Source organism: Oncorhynchus mykiss, chromosome 5 (assembly GCF_013265735.2).
Source record: "Oncorhynchus mykiss isolate Arlee chromosome 5, USDA_OmykA_1.1, whole genome shotgun sequence".
In the NCBI taxonomy this organism is placed as follows: Eukaryota; Metazoa; Chordata; class Actinopteri; order Salmoniformes; family Salmonidae; genus Oncorhynchus; species Oncorhynchus mykiss.
The window spans coordinates 6,985,124-7,008,827 of record NC_048569.1 but is presented as its reverse complement, the minus strand read 5'-3'; the positions used below and the strand labels follow the sequence as shown (position 1 = coordinate 7,008,827).

The 23,704-nt window shown below is 46.0% G+C and overlaps 2 protein-coding genes across 4 annotated transcripts in view; one reads left to right on the top strand and one right to left on the bottom strand.

Annotated features, from left to right (window-relative positions):
* Window positions 1-6,376, bottom strand: part of LOC118964554 (angiopoietin-related protein 2-like) — a 29,531-nt gene extending 23,155 nt beyond the window's left edge. The window contains exon 1 of the mRNA XM_036976686.1: window positions 5,701-6,376. The gene's annotated coding sequence lies outside the window, so the exon portion shown is untranslated. The remainder of the gene's footprint in view (window positions 1-5,700) is intronic.
* LOC110523130 (ras-specific guanine nucleotide-releasing factor RalGPS1) overlaps window positions 1-23,704 on the top strand; it is a 295,595-nt gene that overhangs the window by 154,645 nt on the left and 117,246 nt on the right. The gene's annotated exons all lie outside the window — the stretch shown is intronic.

Below are 23,704 nucleotides of genomic sequence, written 5' to 3'. Positions count from 1 at the left end.
ATGATTTTGGAATGAGATGTGGTGTCCACACACGAGCAGGTGTCCACACACTGTTGGTCATTGTTGGGGCGGCAGGGTAGCCTTGTCGTTAGAGTGCAAGTTCAAATCCCCGAGCTGACAAGGTACAAATCTGTCGTTCTGCCCCTGAACAGGCGGTTAACCCACTGTTCCTAGGCCATCATTGAAAATAAGAATTAGTTCTTAACTGACTTGCCTAGTTAAATAAAGGTAAAATAAAATAAATGTGTTTTTTGGGATAGGTGACTTTCTTTTCCCCGGGTTAGGGGATCATCACATTTTCATTTGAGACTGGATTGGGAAGTTTTGACTCCAGTGCTGTCATTTTGCTGGGTGTGGTCTCATTGATGAGTGACAGCTTGTACACGTTCTCATATGTACAGGTGATGCTTTTCAGCCTTGTTACTGTGGAAATATCCTCCAACCCACCTGCACCCATCTGTCCCTGATTTGACTTGAACCTCGAATAGCAAGGCATATCACATGGTCATGCCATTGCTTTTAAGTGTGACCTCACTCTTTTCCATTTTAGCAGACTTTTATTAGCCTACTGTAGCTGGAATTTCTATAGGGGGCCTTCAGCCAATTAAAAATGTCTATAAGCTTTGCTTCAATTTAAGTTTGCATTGTTGTGTGACACAATTAGACTTTAATGGAAGCGTTTGTTGTTTTATTGCTTTTGACCAATTACAACAGTTGGTTGTGGCCATGGTTACATGCATAGTTAAAAAAAAAATGGCATTCTAAATTGTGAGTACCTTCCCCCGAGATAATGCAACGTGTGTGTCCTCGGCCAGGTACGGTGAGGCCTTACCCTCGTCTGACTCCCCTTCCAGCGGGATAGGAATTACTTCACTGCAGAACACAATTGTTCTTTTATCTTCTGTATGTGTGGGTCGTTGCCTGCTGTGTGTGTGGGTCGTTGCCTGCTGTGTGTGTGGGTCGTTGCCTGCTGTGTGTGTGTGGGTCGTTGCCTGCTGTGTGTGTGTGGGTCGTTGCCTGCTGTGTGTGTGGGTCGTTGCCTGCTGTGTGTGTGGGTCGTTGCCTGCTGTGTGTGTGTGGGGTCGTTGCCTGCTGTGTGTGTGTGGGTCGTTGCCTGCTGTGTGTGTGTGGGTCGTTGCCTGCTGTGTGTGTGTGTGGGTCGTTGCCTGCTGTGTGTGTGTGTGTGGGTCGTTGCCTGCTGTGTGTGTGTGTGTGGGTCGTTGCCTGCTGTGTGTGTGTGTGTGGGTCGTTGCCTGCTGTGTGTGTGTGAGGGTCGTTGCCTGCTGTGTGTGTGTGTGTGGGTCGTTGCCTGCTGTGTGTGTGTGAGGGTCGTTGCCTGCTGTGTGTGTGTGTGAGGGTCGTTGCCTGCTGTGTGTGTGTGTGTGTGGGTCGTTGCCTGTTGTGTGTGTGTGTGTGTGTGTGGGTCGTTGCCTGCTGTGTGTGTGTGGGTCGTTGCCTGCTGTGTGTGTGTGGGTCGTTGCCTGCTGTGTGTGTGTGGGTCGTCGCCTGCTGTGTGTGTGTGGGTCGTCGCCTGCTGTGTGTGTGTGGGTCGTCGCCTGCTGTGTGTGTGTGGGTCGTTGCCTGCTGTGTGTGTGTGGGTCGTTGCCTGCTGTGTGTGTGTGGGTCGTTGCCTGCTGTGTGTGTGTGTGGGTCGTTGCCTGCTGTGGTGTGTGTGGGTCGTTGCCTGCTGTGGTGTGTGTGGGTCGTTGCCTGCTGTGTGTGTGTGTGGGTCGTTGCCTGCTGTGTGTGTGTGAGGGTCGTTGCCTGCTGTGTGTGTGTGTGAGGGTCGTTGCCTGCTGTGTGTGTGTGGGTCGTTGCCTGCTGTGTGTGTGGGTCGTTGCCTGCTGTGTGTGTGTGTGGGTCGTTGCCTGCTGTGTGTGTGTGTGGGTCGTTGCCTGCTGTGTGTGTGTGTGTGTGGGTCGTTGCCTGCTGTGTGTGTGTGTGGGTCGTTGCCTGCTGTGTGTGTGTGTGTGTGGGTCGTTGCCTGCTGTGTGTGTGTGTGTGGGTCGTTGCCTGCTGTGTGTGTGTGTGTGTGTGGGTCGTTGCCTGCTGTGTGTGTGTGTGTGTGTGTGGGTCGTTGCCTGCTGTGTGTGTGTGTGTGGGTCGTTGCCTGCTGTGTGTGTGTGTGTGGGTCGTTGCCTGCTGTGTGTGTGTGTGTGGGTCGTTGCCTGCTGTGTGTGTGTGTGGGTCGTTGCCTGCTGTGTGTGTGTGTGTGTGTGTGGGTCGTTGCCTGCTGTGTGTGTGTGTGTGTGTGTGTGGGTCGTTGCCTGCTGTGTGTGTGTGTGTGGGTCGTTGCCTGCTGTGTGTGTGTGTGTGGGTCGTTGCCTGCTGTGGTGTGTGTGTGGGTCGTTGCCTGCTGTGGTGTGTGTGGGTCGTTGCCTGCTGTGGTGTGTGGGTCGTTACCTTCTGTGGTTATTTTAAATAGGTTGTTATCATTTTGTGGCCATCAGAGGGACCCTTGTCTAGCAGCTAGAGGAAATTACTAGAGATCAGATATCACAACGGACACCGTTCACTCACGCAAACGTTTAAAGCAAAATAACACTAGTGAAAAATTAGCATATGTACGTGGAAACAGTTCACATTTATATTTCGTAGAGTCAGTATATATTTCACGATGCATTCAATCACCATAACCTTCAGCTTTGAAGGTGTATTGATATTTAACAAAGCCTTTTAACTCGTTGAGCGTTAAGCGACCTACACCTGTTATGCTCCGTCTAAAATACCTGCAACTTCAACCCTGTTGCTAACTTCATCAATCCCTATTCTGTTTAACAGGCTACATTTACTCTGCCCTCTACCAAAGATGATCTAATTATATTAAAGATAGCCGAGTGACCGCTCTAACAGTGGAAATGCATGTCCTCAATGATTGATTGAAGGCGGGTGAGATCAGGTGGAACCATTCTAGCCAATGAGAGGGCAGATACACGTGTGAACAAGCTGTTTTTCCTCAGTTGACGAAATACACATGTGCATCCACTTATATCAGTGCATTTGTAACAGCCTAAAGCAATACAAAACTTCTATTCAATCAGTTAAGCCTCACGTGATTCAACACTCTCTGATAGACCTCAGTACATAAAAAGGGTTTATCTCACATAGTAAATCCTCTTACTTCACCTCTTCCTCTCGGCCTCTACCTTGTTAGCAGGTTATATGTATTCTGCCCTCTACCTAACCCTCTAACTTGTCAATGATCACAAGGCGAGCCCCTAAAGTTGTCCGCATGCTTCCCAGACAAAACAGTCCAGTAGCGTTTTTGTGCATATGTTATGACATTTTGTGAATTTTTTTGTTTGTTTTTTAAGACTTCGGTGAGTTTTTTTTCTTTTTTTTCTGCTGTTCAGGCACATTTTCTTTTTTTTTCCTGGAGGCAAGCTGAAGTTCGTAACCGAAGTCTACGCCCCTTCGTCAGTGATTGGTCAACGGTATGGATTCTTCAATAGTCTTTTTTTTGGGCATTGAACAAGACTCGTTTTCATGCACATTTCTTCATTTAAAAAAATACTGCACCAAACGTTTGACGTAAAATTGCGTGACTAAGATCTCTTCGGCAAAAATACCAACATGAAATGACAGATTTCTTCAATTACCTTTAGATTAATACTGACTATTTTGAGGAAGTGTATACTGGCTAAGGCATCTCAAAACGGATAAACAGTACTATTGCCATAAAAAAAATATTAAAAAAATTAAGCAAATGTGTTTTAAGCGAGCACACTCGTTCAGTTCGGCTAGCCAGGTTTGACTAGACACCAGCCGAACTGAGGCATGCTGATACCTAGTGGTTCTATGACTACCACCCTCCGACCTCTTTCGCTCGACCTGTCTTTTAACCGCGTTCCAAAAGATCTGTCAGGGTCTCACCCAAACCACACCAGAGCTTTCACATTCATTGACTCTGGCACATTTTTTTTTTTTTTTTTTTTACAATGGAAAGAAAACATTGACATTTTGTGTTTCTAGTTGAGCTTGAGTTTTTCTGGGCTTTTGAAAGCATTTTCAGTTTTTACTCGGCCACAGTGCATCATTAAAGATGGGGGTTTGCTGTGCCAACCCCCTCCCCCGGGAAGTACGAGAGAAAATCATGCAAAAAGACCTCAGTGGAATTGGACAAGGGAGTTTTCCCTTAGCAAGATATTATGATGTAACGGTCAATTAGCCATTTTTCCCATTCTCTGTTTTGTTGGTGCGTTTGTGTAAATAAATAACTTGATGCCTCAGTGTCATGCTCACAACGCTACAGGCTCTTATTTCCTCGTACGTTCAACACACACGCCAATGCAAACCTAGCGACCCCACTTTGATCCAAACAGGACAGTGCTCTGCAGAACCCGTTCCACCCATCCCTCTTCATAGTGTCCATTCGAGGCTCTTAGACATGCTCTTATGAGAGCATTGGGGAAACTAGTAGCCCAACCCACGTCAAAGAAGAATGTCGGAGTGTCTGTTATCAGCCAGACTACTACCCTGACTCCTTGTTATTAGGGTGCTGTCAACTAGGGTCAGGCCAAACACACACACACACACACACGATTCTGGAATGAGTGACATGCACTTCCCTCTTTGTTTCCCCGTTCTCGTATTTCCTCAGAAAGATCCTGTCTGAGCGGGGATAAGTGTCATTCAATTCCCCTCAGCTGTTCGTATCACTTTTACCCAAACATCACTCCCTCCCTCCCTCCCCTCCCACACAATCAATCAAATGTATTTATAAAGCCCTTTTTTTCAGCCGATGTCACAAAGTGCCCCCCCCCCCCCCCACCCTCCTCCTCCCACACACACACACACACAGCATGGCAAGAAAGGAGCCCCAGCAGCCGGGGATGAGAGACTGGCTCGTCTGCACCACAACAAGAAAAACAGACGACAGCGTCTCTTCTTCTAAAGCATCTAACCACAGCTAACCGCCTCTGTTTACCACCGGACTCCTGTCCATCAGAAGGACTGGGTTAAGTGGTAGTTGACTTGATCAGAAGGACTGGGTTAAGTGGTATTTGACTTGATCAGAAGGACTGGGGTTAAGTGGTAGTTGACTTGATCAGAAGGACTGGGGTTAAGTGGTATTTGACTTGATCAGAAGAACTGGGTTAAGTGGTATTTGACTTGATCAGAAGGACTGGGGTTAAGTGGTATTTGACTCGTGGTATGACTAACGATATACTTTTTAGTCATGTTCTGTTGGTTTCCGAGCCCTTACCTTGTGACTCCGCCGTAATGAGTCAAATGACTGTACTAAAAGCTATTCTCCTAGAACTTGAGGAGCAAATAGCAACCATGATCGCAGGTAAAAATGGATTACAGATTATACACTGCTATAGTAAATTCAACAACAAAAAATCTGTAATTTGGGACATATTACGGCTGGTTTGGTAATCTGCTAACGCATTGTTTTGATTGTTGCGTTCCACCATTAATTCAGAATCATACAATTTATCTGTAGTTTTGTCTTTAAATCATCACCCCAAAATAAAATGATAGCAGAGAATAGTAAAGTCATACGCAGTGAGAGTACACGGACCCAGATTAGGGGAGTCAGCGGCACTTCTGAGAAGTTAACACAGCTGTAAAGTACCCGAGCCAATCTGTAATTACTACTCAAACAAGCACTCTTTTAAGTGCAGGCTTTGCCACTGAAAGCTGTTATAAAAAAAAAGTGCAGCAGCATGCAGAAGTAGGAACACCGGTCCTTACCAGATAAATACGTTGATCTCCACCACTCTCTCTCTCTCTCTTTCTCTCTTTCTCTCTCTCTCTCTCTCGCTCTTTCCTCCTTTAAATCCCTTGCCTCGTGAAGGTTTGATTTAAGGCTCTTCTGTGAATAAAGTCATGACAAAATCCATGGATATTTTTCTCTTGTCCCCCCCCCCCCCCCCTCTCTCTCTCTCTCTCCTCCTCACGATCTTCTGTCAGAGAGGTTTCCCCTGCAGGGGATGTTGTTTTGAAGCCTACCAATACGTGACGTGCTCATTCACCGGAGAATCAGCAGGTAGCCCGAACTCTAAAGTTCCTCTTCAGTAACCGTGTCCCTAATGAGCACCGTATGTATAGGTGTCCAAACTTTATCAAGGGTTTCCGCCGTTTAGTTCATTCATACGCTACAGAGGCAGACTTTGTTACCTTTTTTGTCTGGAGTCCATTGATAAAAGCTAAACACCTGAACATGTTTCCTCCAGCTCTGTCATAGTCTTAACACCGACTCTGTCACCTCTACCACAGCAGCCCCTTAGTCTGTTTTTCTACAGAGCCCCCCTCCTTTTTGGCTTTTCTCTCTGTTTCTCTCTGTCTCTCTCTCTTTGTCTCTCTCTCTCTCTCACACTCTCACTCTCTTACTCTCTTTCTATTAGAGGTAAGGCAGTCTTTTCGTCTCGTAGTAATCAAGTCGTGAGCCGGGACCTCCCCTTTCCCCTCCCCTTAACACAAAGGAGATCATGTTCCATGAGACACAGGGACTCCAGTCCCCCCCACCCAAACCCTTGTCCCCTGCAGCCCCCCAGAGCCGTCCCCCCCCTAGCTCTCCAGCCCTCCTTTTTTCCTACCCCCCCCCCCCCCCCCCATCGCGGCTGTTTGGGGAGTCAGCCAGCCACAGCCACCAGCTGCAACTGTTGCAGACTGAGGCCATAGGCGTCAGTGTGTGTGTTGAGCTCAGGCCTGTTCTTAAGCGGCGTAGGGGGAGAGTGTCACATTGATTTCACTCGTTTAACATGTCGTGATCCTTCCATAATTATTTTCTTTATCCCACATGTTGCACATTTTACCAGATGGCTAGATTAGCTATCGTTACATCTACTTATATAAGAGAAATTAAATATTTCTGGTAAAACAATTGAATTACATAATGGAAATGCACAGGTTTTTTTTTTTTATTTCCTTCTCCAGAATCCACAACATCGTAGTGCTTTATCACTACTGTCAAAGCCTTGAGGCATCAGCAAATGGACTTGTCACCACTTGTCACCATGCCAGGTGGTGGTGGTGTCGTCTCTATGGACATATCTATCTGTACCTGACTCTTTGCGCTTTTAACATTTTTTTTTGGACTGGTTTAAATGGGGGCATGCCTAGCTATTGACTGGTTTAAATGGGGCATGCCTAGCTATTGACTGGTTTAAATGGGGCATGCCTAGCTATTGACTGGTTTAAATGGGGTATGCCTAGCTGTTGACTGGTTTAAATGGGGTATGCCTAGCTGTTGACTGGTTTAAATGGGGCATGCCTAGCTGTTGACTGGTTTAAATGGGGGCATGCCTAGCTATTGACTGGTTTAAATGGGGGCATGCCTAGCTATTGACTGGTTTAAATGGGGGCATGCCTAGCTATTGACTGGTTTAAATGAGGGCATGCCTAGCTATTGACTGGTTTAAATGGGGGCATGCCTAGCTATTGACTGGTTTAAATGGGGGCATGCCTAGCTATTGATTGGTTTAAATGGGGCATGCCTAGCTATTGACTGGTTTAAATGGGGGCATGCCTAGCTATTGACTGGTTTAAATGGGGGCATGCCTAGCTATTGACTGGTTTAAATGGGGGCATGCCTAGCTATTGACTGGTTTAAATGGGGGCATGCCTAGCTATTGACTGGTTTAAATGGGGGCATGCCTAGCTATTGACTGGTTTAAATGGGGGCATGCCTAGCTATTGACTGGTTTAAATGGGGGCATGCCTAGCTATTGACTGGTTTAAATGGGGGCATGCCTAGCTATTGACTGGTTTAAATGGGGGCATGCCTAGCTATTGACTGGTTTAAATGGGGGCATGCCTAGCTATTGACTGGTTTAAATGGGGCATGCCTAGCTATTGACTGGTTTAAATGGGGCATGCCTAGCTATTGACTGGTTTAAATGGGGGCATGCCTAGCTATTGACTGGTTTAAATGGGGGCATGCCTAGCTATTGACTGGTTTAAATGGGGCATGCCTAGCTATTGACTGGTTTAAATGGGGGCATGCCTAGCTATTGACTGGTTTAAATGGGGGCATGCCTAGCTATTGACTGGTTTAAATGGAGGCATGCCTAGCTGTTGACTGGTTTAAATGGGGCATTTTCCTAGTTCCTCAGTGCTATCGCTCCACTCATGAATCTAACTTTGATTCTTTCAAAGCCATTGACTTCTGAAGTCTTCAAATTATAGTTACGTGTTACTCTAAACCCTTAATTGATGGTCTTAAGGCTGACTATGGTAAATGAAACAGTCTTGTGGAAAAGTAGAACCAGGATTGTGGGAGTCCTTCACCAAGAGCACATTTCTGCTGATACATGGTCTAGCAGTTTAGACTTAGCCAGTGAGGGTTGCCTATTCAATTCCTTCTATATGGTAGAGAGGTCTATGTTGCTGTGCTGCAAACTAAAGAATATCCTCACTTCGCCCAGCTGTGTGACGACATAAAGCCTAAGGCATTAGCCTCTTTATAATGGTCTCTATTAAAGAAAGAAATAGTAATGGTGGTATTGATAACGGTCCATGACGATGGCAGTAATATATTATATTTACTAATGGGCTTGACGAGTCTGACTCACTCCATCCCAATCCCTCCCCATACTTCCGTGCTGAAGGCAAGCCCCAGCTTGTGCCGACACACTCAGGCCTCCGTCATCTCTCTATTCATCCGTGTAGACTGCTGCCTGACAGCGAGGATGATTGATGGAGAGCTACAGGTGAGTTAAGCTGGTAGAAGGTAGCGACTCCCTCCCACCAGTCCTGGAGCACTGCTAGCTAGTGGGGGTAGAGGGTAGCCACCAGTCCTGGAACACTGCTAGCTAGTGGGGATAGAGGGTAGCAACCCCCTCCTACCAGTCCTGGAACACTGCTTGGTAGTGGGGGTAGAGGGTAGCGACACCCTCCCGCCAGCCCCCACCAGTCCTGAGACACTGGATGAGAAGGGCACACTGGTTATTTAAGAAAAAAGATTGTCCTTTATCATTGTGACACTATGAGAGAAGGTGGCACCGGTTTCAGGTATTACCAGGTTCATGGACTTAAGCCCATAATACAGATGCCAGGTTCGCCTTCCCCTGTGACTGTCACGGAATTTGTCAGTAAAATGACCACGGTCACCGCTATAATCGTTTGAATAGGAAAACAACTCATTAGAAGAAAAAAAAAGTAAATGTTCTCCTCTCCTCCGCTCCTGACTGCATGCGCTGCTGAAGGGAGGGAGGGAGGGATGTTTCCTAGACGACCAGACTTGTTTACTACAACACCTTGCTGAAACAAGGAGTAACTAAGTTTCATTACGTTGTAAAGAGTCCGTGTTAGTGCGGAAGCGGTCTCAACCGCACGTCATCTTTCTGAATGCCCGGTCTTCCTGTATTGTCAGATGTTCGTTCCGCAACACAAAATTCTAAAACGGAATCTTTTTTTTTCTTTTTTTTCATCTCTCCTTATATCGGCTGTTAGATGTGAACCAGGATTACTTTTACTTTGCTGCTTTTGGGTAAAGTTTGTTGACATGCATTTGAAGTTGATAAAAAAAAACGTTAAATTAAAACCTTTATTTTTGACTGTCTTCGTCCATAGTTGTCGGTGATTATACAATCACTGTGCCAACCCTACCCAATTCCGGCATTCGGTAATGCCTTGTCTGCCGAGGGAGAATGCCTGACCTCTGTGGACTGTTTCAACCCACTTGTCTCTGTATCTTCACCAAATCACTGACCCAATCAAACTACCTCCGTGATCAAATTCAAAGTGACTTGTTTGTTACCAGCATGTCTCATTGGAATTCAGGTTTCTCAATTGACTTCACTCAGACCTTAATGAAACTGTTCCCAGCTGGCTGTGTGTGTGTGTGTGGTCTGTTTGTTCCCAAACTGCTTTGCCTTGATGATTCATGAGGGCTAACAATGCTGTAACCTTTGGGCTGAAAAGAGACCGGCCCTTTTGAAGAAGAACAAGAGGGGGGGGGGGATCTTCCACTGAAAGGCAGCATTGCACAGGCCTACTGGAGCTACCCCTTTTTGAAGTCACATCCATGCAGCACGGACCAGCCAGCCAGCCAGCCATGCAGGACAGACCAGCCAGCCATGCAGGACAGACCAGCCAGCCAGCCAGCCATGCAGGACAGACCAGCCAGCCAGCCAGCCATGCAGGACAGACCAGCCAGCCAGCCAGCCATGCAGGACAGACCAGCCAGCCAGCCAGCCATGCAGGACAGACCAGCCAGCCAGCCAGCCATGCAGGACAGACCAGCCAGCCAGTCAGCCATGCAGGACAGACCAGCCAGCCAGCCAGCCAGCCATGCAGGACAGACCAGCCAGCCAGCCAGCCAGCCATGCAGGACAGACCAGCCAGCCAGCCAGCCATGCAGGACAGACCAGCCAGCCATGCAGAATAGACCACCCACCCATAGCAGGCTTTCCTCTTATTAGAATTGGCCAACAATGGACCGTCACGCATTATTTGCTTAAGTAAAGCTATTATGTCATTGTCAATTATTTGGATGACTTTTGGGAAGGCAATACATTTTGACTAAAGCCTCTGAGTTGTCAGCCGTTGTGGCAACTTTTCATGGGCCTCTTGTTTTACTGAACATATATTGTCAATGTGATAGGTGTTTAGCAGCAGAAATCTGCCTCACGCACTGATTGAGAGGAGTAGTCCTGTGTAAAAGCCAGAGAGATTTCAAATTGAGAGGTGTAATCCTGTGAAAAAGCCAGAGAGATTTCAGATTGAGAGGTGTGATCCTGTGAAAAAGCCAGAGAGATTTCAGATTGAGAGGTGTGATCCTGTGAAAAAGCCAGAGAGATTTCAGATTGAGAGGTGTGATCCTGTGAAAAAGCCAGAGAGATTTCAGATTGAGAGGAGTAATCCTGTGAAAAAGCCAGAGAGATTTCAGATTGAGAGGTGTGATCCTGTGAAAAAGCCAGAGAGATTTCAGATTGAGAGGAGTAATCCTGTGAAAAAAACAGATTTCAGATTGAGAGGTGTGATCCTGTGAAAGCCATTCTACAAACCTCAGGGACGCTGTTCATCATCATAATGGGCCGGGGATAAACGCATGTGTTTTCCCCCAGGATGAGTTTGGACCAAGCTGCTGTAAAATCTGAGGTAAACTATTCTGACACTTCCCAGAAGATTGCTTGCACCACATGTCCGTACAACACTCACTGACAGTCACTTTCAAGTGACTCAAGATTATTCTTATTTTTTTACATTTGAGCAGACAATTGGATCAGTATGGAGAGAAAAAAAGGCCTCTTGTTTTGGTGCCCACCACATTTTTATGAAACTATTTCTGAGAGATTACATCACTCTGGAGCTAAAGATGACGTATTCAGTCTATGGATGTTTGGAAATCAAACTTGGAGCGTATTAAAACGCCCGGTTGTAAAAAATAAACAAAAAAAAAGAGATGAAGGACTGATTTACAGTAAATCCAGAAACTTGTTAGAAATATCAAACTGGCTGCATCCTTAATGCGCGTCATAAAAGCGCAGTTTAACCGAAGCGGTATTTTTTTCAGAGCCTGATTTCTTTATGCCTGTCTAGGCCAATAGGGACTGTGGAACAGTAGCCATACAGAAGGAGTGTTTGTTGTGAAAAAGCCATATGGAGGGAGGGGGGGCGGGCGGGGGGGGGGGGGGGGGGGGGGGGTTCATGGACTAGGTCAGGAGGACCCTTCCACCCTTTGTTTTCCTTTTTTGGAATCCAGCCAGTGTGTGTCTCTGCCGGGACACCTGGGAATCCAGCCAGTGTGTGTCTCTGCCGGGACACCTGGGAATCCAGCCAGTGTGTGTCTCTGCCGGCTCACCTGGGAATCCAGCCAGTGTGTGTCTCTGCCGGCTCACCTGGGAATCCAGCCAGTGTGTGTCTCTGCCGGCTCACCTGGGAATCCAGCCAGTGTGTGTCTCTGCCGGCTCACCTGGGAATCCAGCCGTTTTGTGTCTCTGCCGGCTCACCTGGGAATCCAGCCAGTGTGTGTCTCTGCCGGGACACCTGGGAATCCAGCCAGTGTGTGTCTCTGCCGGGACACCTGGGAATCCAGCCAGTGTGTGTCTCTGCCGGGACACCTGGGAATCCAGCCAGTGTGTGTCTCTGCCGGGACACCTGGGAATCCAGCCAGTGTGTGTCTCTGCCGGGACACCTGGGAATCCAGCCAGTGTGTGTCTCTGCCGGGACACCTGGGAATCCAGCCAGTGTGTGTCTCTGCCGGGACACCTGGGAATCCAGCCAGTGTGTGTCTCTGCCGGGACACCTGGGAATCCAGCCAGTGTGTGTCTCTGCCGGGACACCTGGGAATCCAGCCAGTGTGTGTCTCTGCCGGGACACCTGGGAATCCAGCCAGTGTGTGTCTCTGCCGGGACACCTGGGAATCCAGCCAGTTGTGTGTCTCTGCCGGCTCACCTGGGAATCCAGCCAGTGTGTGTCTCTGCCGGCTCACCTGGGAATCCAGCCAGTGTGTCTCTGCCGGCTCACCTGGGAATCCAGCCAGTGTGTGTCTCTGCCGGCTCACCTGGGAATTCAGCCAGTGTGTCTCTGCTGGCTCACCTGGGAATCCAGCCAGTGTGTGTCTCTGGCTGGAGTCTCTGCGGTTCACCTGGGACTACTAGTTCAGTGAAGTGTTTGTTTGCTTTTTAGAATCGTCCTACACCGCAGTGTGGATGATGATGAAAACATCTGTAGAAGAGAGAGGATTAATGAAACTAGCAGGAAGGCTTTCTTTTTCCTCCAGTTTTAAACTTTGACCTTGACCTTCCACAGGGTAGAGTTTACATGTTGAAAATCGTTAAATTAACATGGCGTCTCTCACCTGTCTGAGAGCCGTTAGGCCAACAAAAGCAAAGGGAGGATGTCTGTTTACCCGTTCAACCAAAATGAGCTGAGTCGCTCATGCTATCGCTTTTACAAGGTGACCCTCACATAGCAACCTTTTGATCAGAGAAAACACTTACCTCATCCCCACGTCATTTTGGGTTAGTGCCCACTTCTGCACCCTAGTGTGTGTTTTTCCCCTTTCTGTCCCAGGATGTTACTGTTTTTTTCCCCTTTCTTTCCCAGGATGTTACTGTTTTTTTTGCCTTTCTGTCCCAGGATGTTACTGTTTTTTTTCCCCTTTCTGTCCCAGGATGTTACTGAGTTTTCCCCCCATTTCTGTCCCAGGATGTTACTGTTTTTTTCCCCTTTCTGTCCCAGGATGTTAGTTTTTTTCCCCTTTCTGTCCCAGGATGTTACTGAGTTTTCCCCCCATTTCTGTCCCAGGATGTTACTGTTTTTTCCCCTTTCTGTCCCAGGATGTTGCTGTTTTTTTCCCCTTTCTCTCCCAGGATGTTGCTGTTTTTTTCCCCTTTCTCTCCAAGGATGTTGCTGTTTTTTCCCCTTTCTGTCCCAGGATGTTGCTGTTTTTTTCCCCTTTCTCTCCAAGGATGTTACTGTTTTTTCCCCTTTCTGTCCCAGGATTTTCCTGTGTTTCCCCCCCATTTCTGTCCCAGGATGTTACTGTGTTTTCTTCCCCTTTCTGTCCCAGGATGTTACTGTGTTTTCTTCCCCTTTCTGTCCAACGATGTTACTGTTTTTTTCCCCTTTCTCTCCAAGGATGTTACTGCGTTTTCTTCCCCTTTCTGTCCCAGGATGTTGCTGTTTTTTTCCCCTTTCTGTCCCAGGATGTTGCTGTTTTTTTCCCCTTTCTGTCCCAGGATGTTACTGTGTTTCCCCCCCCTTTCTGTCCCAGGATGTTACTGTGTTTCCCCCCCCCTTTCAGTCCCAGGATGTTACTGTTTTCTTCCCCTTTCTGTCCCAGGATGTTACTGTGTTTCCCCCCCCTTTCAGTCCCAGGATGTTACTGTTTTCTTCCCCTTTCTGTCCCAGGATGTTACTGTGTTCCCCCCCCCCCCCTTTCAGTCCCAGGATGTTACTGTTTTCTTCCCCTTTCTGTCCCAGGATGTTCCTATGTTCCCCCCCTTTCTCTCCAAGGATGTTCCTATGTCCCCCCCCCCCCCTTTCTCTCCAAGGATGTTCCTATGTTCCCCCCCCTTTCTGTCCCAGGATGTTACTTGGAACAAAGGAATATGACTCACTATTTCGCGCTCTGTTCCTCTGGCCATGTGTTGACAGCTGTTGGCTGTTGTGTACTTCATTATAATACACGTTCCAGGTTTATTTCATTTTAGTTTGTTCTATTGGCAGTGCTTTAATGTGTAAGATTCTACATTTTTGCCTAAATCAAATGGCACTATATATATTCTTAGCAGGCAGTCGTCTCAGTCATCAGCTAGCCTGTCTGTTGTGGCTGTATATGAATTGCTTAGAGGTTTAAGTAGTTAATAGCGGAGTGCTCCAGACTAGGTCACTTAGGGTGTGAGAATCTAAACATTTTTCAAGTGTTAACGAAATAAATATCGAACCCCTCTACTTTGAATGTGATTTGACACAGCTGTCCCTTGGCTCTTTCTGTTAATCCACACGAGCCTTTGAGGAAGTGGTTTGTCATCAAACACAGTTCCTGTCAGCTATGGGGAGAACATAATAATTACTCTCTAAAAAAAAAACGTCAAAGAACCATGCCAGTATTTGACGCAGTTTAGCAAGCTGGACGGTGGCCCCACCCTTTGGCCCGACACACAGAGTGGAGAGACATGGTGTGGATGAGCTTCTTGTTTCATTGGTGCCCTGTAAGCTTTTTGAATAGGGATTACAAATACCTCCACATGTTACCTTGGGGCCTCACCATGACCCTTGTAAAAAAAATAAAATAAAAATAAAAAACCCAAGGTAGGTCAACGGGAGCAGAACATTCAAACGTCAATAAAGCTGAATCCGCCCCCACCCCCAGTTACAGGATAGGTTACCCTGGGTTTTCAAACGTCTCCCACCGGGTTTGTGGTGAGGACACTACCAGATGTGTGAGACCAGTTGGAGGTCACCGTTGTTCCCCTGTGACCTCTACTTCCTGACCCTAGAAGGTGAACCCCTGATGCGAAGCACACTGACCATGTTGTTTTCGAGGTCTTCTGCTTTCCATTTAAAAGTCAAAATATGCGAGAGCTTGCTTCGTAATGAGAGCTGCAGTCGGCCAACAAGGGAACTCCAGGACATGTCTCCCGTTACTGTGACACGGTAATATTGAAAGTGGAGGGTATGTTGTCAGACAATGCAGTAGATGGATTGGATAGTGTTGAAATTACATGCATCTGGGCGTTGAAAAAGTTCCCATCTATAAAACAAGTAAACTAATTCAACCACCACTCCCAAAAAGAATGTCATTTTCCCCTACTGTAACAGTGGAAGAAAGTGCCTTTCTCTACAGACTTTGGACCAAGCTGTGGGGAACCAGTATTTGTTTTAATGTGCAAATCCAGTCATTAATACCACATGCATTTGGCTCAAGTGATTCATTTTAATATGGTGTTTTGTCAAGTAAGCTTAGGGCTATTTCAACTGGAAAGAAGTCCTCTAGCTCTTTACAGAACATACTGATATGGATGCAATGCATTTCAAAGAAGAGAAGAAGGCCATAAATGTGAACAGAGCTGGATGTTCCATGCTGTGGATCATTTGAATCATTATCCAAACGTCGATTTAACACTTTGACTGGCCTGTATCAGCTGTTTAAGGTTGACAATTTAGGCTACTTGCTGGCACCCTGGTCAACCCCTAAGGAGGTATTTGATCTTTCTCGCTCTCTCGCTCTCTCGCTCTCGCTCTCTCGCTCTCTCTCTCTCTCGCTCTCTCTCTCTCTCGCTCTCTCTCTCTCTCGCTCTCTCTCTCTCCTCTCTCTCCTCTCTCTCTCTCTCTCTCTCTCGCTCTCTCTCGCTCTCTCTCGCTCTCTCTCGCTCTCTCTCGCTCTCTCTCGCTCTCTCTCGCTCTCTCTCGCTCTCTCTCTCGCTCTCTCTCTCGCTCTCTCTCTCGCTCTCTCTCTCGCTCTCTCTTTCGCGCTCTTTCCCTCCCTCACCTAGATTTGACAGGGGGAGTCATGTGTGTGTGTAGAGTTGGCAGGATCTGTCAGCTGAAGTGCTCACCGTCTTAACTTGCACTTTACAGTGTATTCAGACCCCCTGGACTTTTCCCACATGATATGTTACAGCCTTATTCTAAAATGGCTGAGGATGTTTAAGAAATAAATACAAAAATGTAATCAATCAACACACAATACCCCATAATGACAAAGCAAAAACAGGTTTTGGGATTATTACTTTATTTTTTGTGCAAATGTATAAAAAATTAAAAACTCACAGGACCAGATTGATGTTGAAGCCTGCCTGTTGGTTAGTTGTCTTGATCTGGGTCCATGCGACTCTTTCCATTTTGTTTTAAAGGAATTTTTCCAGTGGAAAAGTGATTTGTGATCTCAAGATTAAAAAGGAAATCCAAGGGGAAGGTTGACTGTCACAGTTCTGAGTTCGGGAAACAGGTGCCTCTTCTAAGAAGCCGGACTGATTTCCTTAGCGCTACTTCAAAGTGCACACGACCCCCATCCATCTCACGGTTAAGACTGTAAAGATATTTCAATACCCTGAACCCAGTTCAATCACTTCTACAAATCAAAGCTTATTGATCACGTGCACAGGATACGTTTGAAAACAGTACGGGGAAATACTTACTTGCAAGCTCTCCTCGATGCAGTAATACGTCATAAAATAAAACACACAAAGAGTATGCATAAGAATAAAAATAAATACAATATGTACTTTATTTCTTGTGTGTATTTATTTGACGACTTAGTGTATTGCTGCATTGTTGAGGAGAGCTTGCAGGTAAGCATTTCACTGTACTGTTTACACCTTTTACCACTGATTCCATGGTGCCTCTGCAAAAGACTATTGAGATTCTGGGAGAGGAAAGTCAAGACATGGAGAACACTTTGATGCTTACCAGACTGCAAATACACCTCCTAAACTGGTTTAAACCACAGGTAAATACACCTCCTAAACTGGTTTAAACCACAGGCAAATACACCTCCTAAACTGGTTTAAACCACAGGCAAATACACCTCCTAAACTGGTTTAAACCACAGGCAAATACACCTCCTAAACTGGTTTAAACCACAGGCAAATACACCTCCTAAACTGGTTTAAACCACAGGTAAATACACCTCCTAAACTGGTTTAAACCACAGGCAAATACACCTCCTAAATAGCCCGATATCTATCAGTGTTTTAAAATAGCAATAGATCCTCTATCCCAATATATTTCATAACCTTTTCCACCTCATGGTAATGCTACACGGGCGCACAGAGTCTAGTTTCGATGACTTAACACAGTAAACGGCAGCTGATGAATGTGTTGCCAGCCTCTCCTATGTAACAAAGGTCAAAGCAACAGTGTTCAACAGCAATGGTGTTTGTTTTGCAATGGAAAATTAAAATGACTTATAAGTCCAAGTACCCATAAAACTTCAATTAATAGCCCGGGTGTTTATTTGCTTCAATCAATGAACAGAAATCAAATTTTATTTTTCAAAAAAATAGACAAGTAAAAAATAAAAGTAACAAGTAATTAAAGAGCAGTAAAATAACAGTAGTGAGGCTATATACAGATGGTACTGGTACAGAGTCAATGTGGAGGCTATATACAGATGGTACTGGTACAGAGTCAATGTGGAGGCTATATACAGGGGGTACCGGTACAGAGTCAATGTGGAGGCTATATACAGGGGGTACTGGTACAGAGTCAATGTGGAGGCTATATACAGATGGTACTGGTACAGAGTCAATGTGGAGGCTATATACAGATGGTACTGGTACAGAGTCAATGTGGAGGCTATATACAGGGGGTACTGGTACAGAGTCGATGTGGAGGTTATATACAGGGGGTACTGGTACAGAGTCAATGTGGAGGCTATATACAGGGGGTACCGGTACAGAGTCAATGTGGAGGCTATATACAGGGGGTACTGGTACAGAGTCAATGTGGAGGCTATATACAGGGTGTTACGGTACAGAGTCAATGTGGAGGCTATATACAGGGTGTACCGGTACAGAGTCAATGTGGAGGCTATATACAGATGGTACTGGTACAGAGTCAATGTGGAAGCTATATACAGGGGGTACCGGTACAGAGTCAATGTGGAGACTATATACAGGGTGTTACGGTACAGAGTCAATGTGGAGACTATATACAGGGGGTACTGGTACAGAGTCAATGTGGAGGCTATATACAGGGTGTTACGGTACAGAGTCAATGTGGAGGCTATATACAGGGGGTACTGGTACAGAGTCAATGTGGAGGCTATATACAGGGGGTACTGGTACAGAGTCAATGTGGAGGCTATATACAGGGGGTACCGGTACAGAGTCAATGTGGAGGCTATATACAGGGTGTTACGGTACAGAGTTAATGTGGAGGCTATATACAGGGGGTACCGGTACAGAGTCAATGTGGAGGCTATATACAGGGGGTACCGGTACAGAGTTAATGTGGAGGCTATATACAGGGGGTACCGGTACAGAGTTAATGTGGAGACTATATACAGGGTGTTACGGTACAGAGTCAATGTGGAGGCTATATACAGGGGGTACCGGTACAGAGTCAATGTGCAGGCTATATACAGGGTGTTACGGTACAGAGTCAATGTGGAGGCTATATACAGGGGATACCGGTACAGAGTCAATGTGGAGGCTATATACAGGTGGTACTGGTCCAGAGTCGATGTCTGGGGCTACCAGTTAGTTGAGGTAATTGAGGTAATATGTACATGTAGGTAGAGTTATTAAAGTGACTATGCATAGATAATAACAGAGTAGCAGCAGTGTAAAGTGGGGGGGGGGGGGGGGGGGGGGGGACAATGCAAATAGTCTTGAGTAGCCATTTAATTAGCTGTTCAGGAGTCTTTTGGCCTTGGTGTAGAAGCTGTTAAGAAGCCTTTTGGACCTAGACTTGGCACTCCGGTACCGCTTGCTGTGCGATAGCGGAGAGAACAGTCTATGACGCCAGGTGGCTGGAGTATTTTACAACTTTTATGGCCGTCTTCTGGCACCGCCAGGTATAGTCCTGGATGGTAGGAAGCTTGGCCCCAGTAATGTACTGGGCCGTACGCACTCGTATGCCTTGCGGTCGCAGGCCTAGCAGTTGCCATTACCAGGCAGTGATGCAACCAGTCAGGATGTTCTCGATGGTGCAACTGTAGAACTTTTAGAGATTGCATCATCTGTGGATCTATTGGAGCGGAATGCAAATTGTCTAGGGTCTAGGGTTTCTGGGATAATGGTGTTGATGTGAGCTATGACCCGCCTTTCAAAGCACTTCATGGCTACGGACCTGCGTGCTACGGATCAGTAGTCATTTAGGCAGGTTGCCTTAGTGTTCTCAGGCACAGGGACTGTGGTGGTCTGCTTGAAACATGTTGGTATTACAGACTCATCGATGCACTTATTGATAAAGCCAGTGACTGATGTGGTGTACTCCTCAATGCCATCGGAAGAATCCCAGAACATGTTCCAGTCTGTGCTAGCAAAACAGTCCTGTAGTTTAGCATCTGCTTCATCTGACCACTTTTGTCTTTACTGAGTCACTGGTGCTTCCTGCTTTAGTTTTTGCTTGTAAGCAGGAATCAGGAGGATAGAATTATGGTCATATTTGCCAAATGGAGGGCGAGGGAGAGCTTTGTATGCGTCTCTGTGTGGGGAGTAAAGGTGGTCTAGACTTTGTTTTTTGTTTTTCCCCCTCTGGTTGCACATTTAACATGCTGGTAGAAATGAGGTGAACTGGATTTAAGTTTCCCTGCATTAATGTCCCTGGCCACTAGGAGCGCCGCCTCTGGATGAGCGTTTTCCTGTTTGCTTATTGTGTGCGGTCTTAGTGCCGGCATTAGTTTGTGGTGGTAAATAAACAGCTATAAAGAACAGAGTAAATCTCACTTGGTAAATAGTGTGGTCTACAGTTTATCATTAGATACTCTACCTCAGGCAAGCAAAACCTTGAGACTTCCTTAATATTATATTTTATTGCACCAGCTGTTTACAAATATGCATAGATCGCCACCTCTTGTCTATTGCAGAGTAAAAACCCCTCAGTGTGTTATTCATGTCGTCGTTCAGCAACGACTTGGTGAAATGTAAGATATTACGGTTTCATATGTCCCGTTGGTAGGATATACAGTTGAAGTTGGAAGTTTTACATGTCAAAATAATAGTCGAGAGATTTCTGTATTTCTGTGTTCAGTATGAAGGAAGTTTTAGGTCGTTTCGCTAGCCAATGCTAACAACGTGTTGGCGCAGTGACCTGCGTGTTCAGCTAGCATGTTGGGGGGGGGGGGAAACATGGTATCCACAATTTCATCTGTCTGGGGAAGTAGGTCATGGGCTTCATTCAATGCTAAATTTGCCATGGTCTCCCTTCCCTTCAAACACCCCCCCCCCCCTTTTCCCATATGATGTCCTGCGCTTTAACAGGTGACTGTTGCCATGGAGATGTTCCAAGTTCTCATGGTGTGTTTTTCCCTCCACAGCCAGTGGCTTTTATAGACAATGTGATACCATAGGCTCAATGTCTAGCAACCCATCAGGGTCTAGCAACCCATCAGGGCCTTGGAAGACTGTATTTTACAGGCATCCTTGTCTTCTGTTCTGGTCTGACCAGTAGTGTTACTGGTTCTGGGTGAGTCTGATTCGACGGAGGTTCTCAGAAATGCATATCTGATGTGCAAAGAAATGACTTTTCTTCTTTCCCATCAGTTCCTCAATGTGCAGTGTGAATAAGTTCTCTGTTTTTGTTTTTTGTTCTCTGCTGCAGTGCTTTTAGCACAAAAAAAAAATGTAAACACTCAAGCTGCGGGTTTCTTTTCAGTGACAAGCATAGAAACTAAAGTGGGTAAAAACAAATAATGAAGCAATCACTTATAGTATCCAATTTATATACAGTACGTCTCAAAACTAACATCAGGTCTTTCCTGTGAGCCTTATTAATTCAGTTCTGATTAAGACGGAGTACAGTTATATTTTCAAAGCAGTTACATCATTTTGCCTGATTGCCGTATTCATTTCGCCCATCTTTCAACGCTCGTGCTGTGGTCTGTCGAATATCTGCTGAGCAGGTTCCTGCTATGTCCCAAGGCCTCGTAAGCCCACGGACAACCTTCACAGCTATTGCGTGGGTATGGAAATAAAATGGAACTGATGAACTCGTTTAGTGGTCCAAGCACACGTGTTAGAAACATACAGAAATCTAGTGAAGGTTGCAGTACGTTCCATGCCCCCCCCACCCTCCCACCCCCCCTCCGCCATTTTATTTTTTCTCTCTCTACACCTCCTTTTTATACCATGTTCTGTTTGTGATTTGACTGTGAGCAGGGCTACCATTTCACCCAGTTTTACAGCTCTTTTTTTTTAATGGCCGACCCTCATGATGTTAAGGAGTACTTTACTGTGGGGTCTATCTGGCCCCAAGTGCCACACATCTCACCCCCCCCACCCCCGAGTTTGTGAGGGAATGGTTGTGGTTTCATTTTTATTGCCCTCCGCAAGGGTCCCCCCCCCCCCCCCGGATATCCAACCAGGAGGGCCTAGCATTCTGGGTAAAGTAACAGTCACAAAACAGGAATAAAGCCATCATGAGAAGATGGGGAAAACCATGAATTTCACACAAAGAACAGAGCTTATTAACCACTCAGGGATGGAGCTTTGTTTTTTATTTCATCCAGCACGTAATCACAGAGTAAATATAAAAAGCTTCAAATTGCTTGGTGGTTTTCTTCCAGACACTACTGTGATCACAGCAATGCCTGGTATCCCTTGTTCCTCCTGATGCTGCTTTAAGGGTGAGAAAACAATCCAAGCATGATGTCAGGTCATTACAGGCCTGAGTACAAACAACCAGTGCCTTTATGCTTCACAGGGCTGGCCCGGCTCCAAGGTGCCTTAAGCTCATCAAGCAAAAGCGCCTCAGAGATCAAACTGGTGAAAATGAGGCCTACTTTATATACATGCCCATTTTGCAGTTCCAAATGGATGATAAATACATGCAGAACATGTTGGTTTCGTATAGTTACTTACGTTCTCCTCACATGTTGAGGATATGCTCTATCGTTCATATTGTTTTATGAGATGCTGCTTGACATTTGAACGTGGTAAAGGTTGTAGTTCAGCCGCAGGTATCCGCTTCTACATTTTGTACCCTTCAAGCGCTCAGTGGCAGCTCGCTACTTAACCCTGGACAGACAGGCCCACCACGGAGCCGTCGAGGTCGCTGTTTATCCCTGGACGGACAGGCCCACCACGGAGCCGTCGAGGTCGCTGTTTATCCCTGAACGGACAGGCCCACGATGGAGCCGTCAAGGTTGCTGTTTATCCCTAGACGGACAGGCCCACGATGGAGCCGTCGAGGTTGCTGTTTATCCCTGGACGGACAGGCCCACCACGGAGCCGTCGAGGTTGCTGTTTATCCCTGGACGGACAGGCCCACAACGGAGCTGTCGAGGTCGCTGTTTATCCCTGGACGGACAGGCCCACAACGGAGCCGTCGAGGTCGCTGTTTATCCCTGGACGGACAGGCCCACGACGGAGCTTTCGGGGTCGCCCCTTATCCCTGGACAGACAGGCCCTCGACGGAGTCGCCGGGGTCGCTGCGGAGATCATCTTCTTTCACTTGATTGGCCGAACCTGCTAGCACACCCCTTCATTACATCATGCTCTGTAACTCTCTAGGCAGACGTAACTCTGTTGTGCGAGCGATCACATAATAATCATCTCTCCTTTCCTAATAGAGGCCACAGGGCTTCACATTGTTAGATTTCAATTTAGCCTATGATGTTATTGATCATAGTTTGTTATTGAAAAAAACAAACTTATTATGGCTTTACATCACCTGCCATCACATGGTTGGAGAGTTACTTATCCAATATAACTGAGCATACTTCAATGGAAGCTTCTCTTACATCAGATATGTACAGTGCGGTATCCCGCAGGGCAGTTGCCTTTGGCTGTTACTCTTCATTTTTTACAAATGATTTGCCACTTGTCTTACAAGAAGCTACAATGTCTATGTATGCTGATGCGTTACAGTCAGTGTCAGAAAAGGTAATTCACGATAAACTGGTATTAAATACATCTTAAACCAAAGGCATTGTATTTGGTTCAAAACATTATCTTCGATGTAAACCTCAACTGGAATTGTGTATAAAGGGTGTGACCATTGAAAGAGTTGAAACTCCTAGGAGTAACATTGGATGGTCAGATATCATGGTCAAGTCATATTGACGAAGTTGTTGTGAAGAGGGGTCTGTTTTTATAAAAATATAAGCTGTTGTAGTTGTTCAGGCTGTGATCTTGTCTTGATTATGGTCAGGTGCAATAAAGAAAGACCCAAGCAAAGCTGCAGCTTTTTCAAAACAGAGCAGCATTCCTTGGCCTCCTCATGGTTGAGGAGAAATGTAATACTTCTCTTCTAGTCTTTTTAAAAAATATTTGTGTGTTGAAAATGCTTAACCACTTCAAACAGACATACAGTTGATGTCAGAAGTTTACATACACCTTAGCCAAATACATTTAAACTCAGTTTTTCACAAATCTTGACATTTAATCCTAGTAAAAATGCCCTGTCTTAGGTCAGTTAGGATCAACCACTTTATTTTAAGAATGTGAAATGTCAAAATAATAGTCGAGATAATTCGATTTTTATTTATTTCATCACATTCCCAGCGGGTCAGAAGTTTACAATACACTATATTTAGTATTTGGTTGCATTGCCTTTAAATGGTTTAACTTGGGTCAAATGTTTCGGGTAGCCTTCCACAAGCTTCCAACAATAAGTTGGGTGAATTTTGGCCCAT